Source organism: Primulina huaijiensis, chromosome 5 (assembly GCF_012295235.1).
Source record: "Primulina huaijiensis isolate GDHJ02 chromosome 5, ASM1229523v2, whole genome shotgun sequence".
NCBI lineage: Eukaryota > Viridiplantae > Streptophyta > Magnoliopsida > Lamiales > Gesneriaceae > Primulina > Primulina huaijiensis.
Genome location: NC_133310.1, coordinates 8674067 through 8681582, shown reverse-complemented (window position 1 = coordinate 8681582; position 7516 = coordinate 8674067).

Here is a 7516-nt window from a genome sequence, read left to right as displayed (position 1 = left end):
ATTTAAAATTTAGGGACGTTTCACAAGTATAGTAAAAAAATAAATATTAGCATAAACTGAAATGTTCATAGATTAAATTGATATTATTCATAAATGAGTTAAAAGTAAAACATGAAATAAATGAAGTTCTATCTCATGTTCTATCCCTTGATTAAATATTGATGAGAAGAGTAGCTTTGTCTGTATCCCCTGAGCTGCTACTATGAACACAACTAGAACTTCCATGATCGCCATGAGGTGGTTTCTTGTGCTGAGACGAGGAAGTGGACTTAGGTTTTTTTTGAATTTTCGAGCTTGGGTTTTCAGATTCCTTGTGCCTTTCCCTCTTTTGACATCAACGTCCCTCCTTGAAGATAGTCGACAACTTCAGAAATTTTCTTGTCCGGAGTATCAATATGTTATGTCAGCACGATTTCTTTCTATTAAATTCTACAAATAAAATCAGCTTTTGATTTGCGATAATATCTCTTGATCTCAGATAGTTGCATGGATGCATGTTCACCACTCGGAGAACTTCAGCGATTTGAGCAGCGAAATTAGTCTTGAACAACTTTAAGTCTAGTGATGAAACCATCTGATTTATTTGAAGATCAAAAACTTTGTTCTACACATTGGATAGACACTGATGAATTATGTTCATGTCATCGAGATTCGGATAATTAATGGATTCATGTCTATGTTCTGTTTCTTGAAATCTTGGAGACGAATAAACTGGAAAAGTTTGAGGCAGCTTGATTTCCCCCAAATTTTGTTCTGAACTGATTTGTAGATCAATATGAGGTTCAGGGTCAACATGATCTCTTTAGTTGAGTTCCTTATCATTTGGAAAGTTGATTGTTCTATTTCCTCAGCTGGTAGCTTTTGAGTAGTCAAAAGCAGTTGATTTTGGAATAGATTGAAATGATATCATCAATATATGTTATGATATCATCAATATATGCTATATGCGGGGGAGATAAAATATCATGATGTCTTGCTACTTCATTCTGTGGTGAAACTGGGGAGAACGGATCTGATGCGAATTCGACTATCACCATTTGTTGTAAAGGAATGCCCTTGGTCATTATTGATTATGTTGCTTGAGGAGCAGAGACCTGAATTTGTTCTAGAGCAATCGTGCTGTCTAGAGAATGCAACATCTCAGATGTTGTGGTCAGTGGAACTTTTGTAAGGGGTTCAAATAAGTGTGAATGCTCTTGAACTTCTTCAAGCTGTTCACCAACTGGTTGGACTGATGGAACTTGAGGAGGAGTGGAATCCATCAGCATTTTTTGATTTAGAGGGATTTTTTCTTCTGACTGGTCTAGCTTTTGGATATGTTTTTCTAAGTCCATCTGGTCTGAAGGAATTTCTTTTGGTGACACTTATAGATAGAGGAAGGGGTAGTTTTAAGTTAGTTCTAATGAATTTCACTCTCATGGATAGCCCAAGCACATCCATTTTCAACTGACTGATCACATCCACATCATCATGAGCTGTTGTGAAACATCTACTATATTAAAAATGCGGAAGTAAAATATTTTTTTTATTTATAAAGTTAACATTTTGGAAATAAGCAATTGAATAAATTGCATGCATGCAGTCCTAATGAAAATATCATTTAAAAAAATACTCATAAGCATTTTCCAATAAAAATAACACGGGAAATAAGCGAGTAAAAATCCTAATATCCAACAGTGAAAACCACAGCGTATAAAAATACTCATATCTTATCAATTTAATAAAATCATAAATGCGCGGAAAAACATGAGGTCCTCGGGTCGTGTCACCCCACTAGTTCTGTCTACTCAGAGTCCAGCACTTCCAGTCCCCTCGATATCGAGCTCACCAGCATCACACACGTCTAGTGAGTCTAAAGACTCAACACACATGTACCATAAATAACGAGTACATATAGATAGCACACAACAGTGAAAAATAACATGCTCAACATACCTTTCATGAACTTTAAAAGCGTAACCTAAACGTGTCGTGTAAAATCATGACATGTCAAAACAGCTCATCGTTAATCATCATTCATCATATCTTTTGATGAATTCAGTTCATTAGAAGTGACTATCGTACATCATCATTTACGATGGATCCATCATACATAGAACCGCGGTACCCGACGGCTGTCGGACATCAGTGACAGGATTACCCATCCACTGTGCCTAGGCCTCATCATCATCATTTACATATATGTCTTATGCATTTACATATACTTCGATATCCACAACTAATTCCCATCATTCAAAATATCATCATTTCAATCACTTATAAAAATCATGCACATATGCAATTTTCCTTAAAACCAAGCATGCAACGTACGTTTCATAAATTCATGAAAATCGTAATCATGATGCATAAAAATTTAAAACATATTTATAAGCATTCCTAGACGTAAACTCGAGCCCATTTAGAACTTAACCGATTCGTTTTAAAACTTGGACCGGGGTCTCTGTTTTAACCCGAATCGACTCGAAACTCAACCAAATTTTCCCAACTTTTTACTACACCTTATAAACACTTAAAAGGCCCTAAAATTCCCAAAACAGATCCTTAAACCCTACGACCAGCCCTCACCAGATGCTGGACAAAACGACCCTCCCCATGTCCTACGCATCCCACAAGTTACCTTCCATAATTGCTTCTCTAGCCTACAACCGGTGGAACCTGTGGCGAGCCAGCTTGCCCTTGGTCACTCTAGGACGCCTCTGGAGCCAAGGAACTCATGGCAGCTCACCCATGCAAGTCGCAGCCCTACCTCGAACGCCATACTCCAAACTGCTCAAACCCGAGACTTATTTCCTTCCCTCCCTCGCACCAGCACTTGGGGTTAGTTCCAGCACTTAATGAATCCTTCCAAGCCTTGTCTCAGACCCACCAGGATATGGTCTAAGGCTTGGTGACCAACGATTTTGGTTGGGAATAAATCTAGCAAGCGGACTAGGTCAAGTTATAGTAAATGGATGATGAGTCCAAGTATCGATCCCACAGAGACTAATATTTAATTACTAGAATTTATATCACTTAACTTGAGCTAGACAACATAAATAAAAAGATGATATGTGGATTATTAATCTAAAATTAAAATATTAAATAAAACATTTGCAATTAAAAACAAGGGATTCAAACATCAAGGAGGGATTCAAATTCAAATAAAGAACTAAGACACACAACGGTACCAAACTCTATTATGTTGACACGTGTTAAAATTCAATTAATTATTTAATTCTTGACAATTACGGTGAAATCCCCAATTTTATTTTCTAAACGATTCCTCGAGTTAATAAACCTATTTAAATCTAACAGTCTAATTATTTCTAATTGAATTTAATTAGATCTAAATGCATTGAATATTCGTGGAATTTCAGTTTTCACCTAAAACCGCACACTGAAACCGAATACTATTTCTAGTCAATTTAAACATGTGTTGATGACGTCTTTGTTGCTATATTTAACCAATCATCTTCCGATTCGTGATTAATCAACAGACATGTAAATAGTTGATTAGGCTATTAACAAGAAATATTAAACTAACATCAATCAATAATTAAAATAAAGAAAATAATATATTGAAAATAAACCAAATATCAAATAAAGTATTGTTTGGCCCTATTGTGGTCTTAGCCTAAAAAAAATTATTCAATGAATTCAAAACAGAAGTGAAAGCACATATTTAAGTTCATAGAAGAAAACAAAATTAAGAATAAGTGAAAGGAATTCTCAGTGATTTGTGGCGTGTGATGAGGAATTCTTATGCTTATGTCTCTGTCTTCCTCCTTGTTGATGTCTTCATTGTAGTATTCTGTTCTCTTCCTTTCTCTCTCCTCTGTTGTTATGAATCTCGTCCTTTCTGTTCATTTCCGTTCCCTTTCCTTTCTTCTCTCTCCTCTACCTCTCTCTTCTTTTCTCTCACTGTTGACGTCTCTGTACACTTCTGCCTCTCTCTTCCGCCTTGCTTTTCTGCCTCTCTCTTCCGCGCTGATTTTTTTCTCTTTTTGTGCCCCCCTTTCACGTCTCTGCTTCTTCTCCTTTTCTCCCTACTCAATGGGCTTAATCCTCCAATTCCTTGAAGCCCATGTCAAGTTCAAATATTGTAGAAATTATTGTAGAGATTTTATTTTTCAAGATCTGCAAAGATTTTCTTCCAAAACTTCAATATTATATTTTATTCCCTTTCTTTTGGTATTTTGTTTCCTTTGAAATTTTGTAAAATCATCTTATCTCCCAATTTAGACATTTTTTCCTCTTCTATTCAAATCTACAATCATTATGAAATTAATTAAGATAAGCACAAAATTAGGGATAATAATTCTAGATAAGCACAAATATTATAAAATAAAATCCCTAAAATCTCTATAAGATTTGGGCTTATCACTCGGCTAGGTCTTGGTGTGGCTAGTTACCTCAGCACGCTAAATATCCCAAGAAATGAGCTATCCCCTTGAAGCACCCCCCTCGGCTAATCATCCGGCAACCACCAGCAACAATTCTAAACTCCAAAACACCATATTTACACCAAGTACATCCCTTAATCAACTAAAAGCCGTAGCCCCGCCCCTTGCACATGAAATCATAGAACGTGAGTTAACATTAAAAGGATGAATAATATGAAACAAAAACCGAAATCCTTCATGCTCTAGGTTGGATCGAGAATCCTTCACACAAAATACAAACATATCAGCAATATATGACATGAGTGATGCAAAAATAAGGGTGTAGGGCGTGCCTTTGATGTATATGAGCGAAAGCTTTGAAGAACCGCGCAACGGGAAGGCACCAGAGAAATTTCTTGCAAGAAAGGTGCTATGGCCGATGGTTTTGCTGAAGAGGGGCTGCTGAAATTTCGAGAGGAATAATGGTGAATGGGCAGGGTGTCGACTGATGGTGGGTCAATGTTAGGTTTAGTGTAGGTTTAGTATTTTTTAAATAGATAACAAATAGCTAATGAGCGCTAAATTGCTTAATTAAAAGTTTGAAAAGAGTTTTAAGCCCAATAAGCTTAACAGTATGTCCATTAAGTCTAAACACAATCCCGAAAAATATTTTGTGTTGGAAATTTTTTGAAAATATTAGCCGAACCCTCAAAAAGTCCTCCTATTCGATAAAATTTGCGTACCAGATAAAAATAAAATCATGCGGGTAAAAATACCCAATAAAGCTCATTTTGAAAAATACACTTAAAAACACCTTAAATTAATTACTAAATTTAATCATTTAATAAAAATAATTTTCCTGATAATAACTCGGTATCCGTTCCTCGTTCGAGCGCGAAATACATCTAGAATCCCAAATGTATGAACTTTTAAAATTTCATGAAACAAGTCCTATTATGCAAAAATTATGCATAAAATGTATAAAAATAATTAAACACAATTTAATGAAATAAACAAGCATTTAATGCTTTAAAACAATTTAATAAAATACCAAAGATATTTAATAACTTTCAAGCATGTGGTTCACGTGGACCTTCAGATTTTTGGAACGTTAATGTTGGATCATGTGGATTGAAGTTTTCTCTTTCCTCGGCCAATAAAAGTCATAGACCACTTTCTTTCAGCATCGTTGCCAAAAAGTCTTATCTCTTCATGGATTCTGGAATCACATTCGTCTCAGTCAATTCCAGTGTTAGATTCTCTTCAGTTGTCATATTCTACAACTTTTCCGGTGTTTTGATCTTTGAATAATGTTCAAATTCCCTTGCCTTTGTCTTCTTTTTTTTTTTCTTCTTATATATCAATATGAGATAATCCTTACTCATGAGAAGTGATGTTAGTTTTAAATATTCTAAAAACAGACAATACCTTGCTGATGAAGTAATAAAATACAAAATAACTCGTCATATTAAAATTGTGTCGAAGCTAAAGAAAGATTTTACTTCACCACAACTCAATAATTGTGAAGTCGTTCTCTATTAATTACTTCACTACAATACAAAAAAATGAAGTCTTTTAAATCTACTACTTCGGCATTAAATGTAAATTGTGAAGTAAAAAAAGATCAAATACTTCAACAAATAAAAATTATGGTGAAGTTATAGAATATAATTACTTCATCATAGTTCCAAAGCATCGAAGTCGTTCGCATCAATTACTTCACCAAAATACAAAACCTGTGAAGTTAAACAACACATTTACTTCGTCATTCAATGTAAACTATGCAGTTATATATAAGCTATTACTTCTGCACTTTACGAAATCAATGAAGTAAAAGACGTTGTTTTACTTCGGCATCGGTCTAATTCCGGACCGGTTTTCCCTCATTGAACAGGCCAATGACTTCGCTAATTTCTTGGATATGACTTCGGTGATAATGCGAAGTAAAATGGTACCCTATTACTTCACGTGCATCTACTTCGGCAATTATCTACCTATTACTTCATTTAATATGCGAAGTAAATCAACGAAATTCTACTAGTGTGGGTTCATTGAAATGTTTCATCAACCTGGTTTTCTTTGTTCTCGTATTCTTCTCAAGAGCTAACAAGAGCTTCTCTTAATTAGTTCCTTATGTGTAAAAGGTTTCAATTACCACCAGTTTTGGCTTGACTATTGCTTTCTTAGGTGTTTTCTTCTTTTTCTCACTTCGACCACTTCCTTCTTAACTTTCAATAGATCATGTGACATGACGTTCTTTGACTTGTAGATGGAAATCAATTTTTCGTTTAGCAACTTATATATGTGCCGAGCAGAAAATTGTCCCATTTGAGCTTTACTGACAGATGGGAATGACAAAGCCTTGGTGGTGCATGTCTGGGTTGAAATCATGGCCACCATAATGTTATAGAGGATGAAAGACCATGTAACACCTGAAATTTTTTTGGGATACTATATATTGGTTAATTAATTAAGTTAATATCTTTAACAATATTTTTGTTTAGCCATGATTTTTCAGGCACGATGTCTTCGAGATGGTTTCCCAAAAGAAGATACCCGAGCACTAAAGAGATTTAAAATTCTATAAATTTACAAGAAAAAAAATTCTTGAGTTAAATCACTTTTTTTAGGAAAAATATTTACTAAAAGTGGGTCATTTAAACATTTAACACTTTTATTCAATATAGTTTAGCCTTTTAAATTTGAGTTTAGCAAACTAAATAATTACGAAACACACTTTTGACAAATTAAATCTCACTTCTAAATCCTTCAAAAAAAAAAAATTTTAATAATAAAAGAAACCCAAACCCTCCCCAACCTCTTCACTTTAAACACATCAGAAAGAAGAACATAGGCAGCTTAGGATTGGGACGACGAGGGCCGGATTGTTTTCAAGATTGTGCTATATTCGTGCTCGTGTTATCGCTCTAGAGTCGGGACCATCCTCGCACCATCCACAAAAAATTGAGACATCTTTTAATGTTTATCGTATTGATAAAAACATATTACGTCGTTTATAGAATCATGTTTTCTTTAAAGTTTTGATGTGGTTTATAAATTTCAAGGGGTTTACACGGTTATTTTATGAAGGAATTATTACATGTTCATGTTTGTGTGCCCTTATGTATGTGTGTATATATATATATATATATATA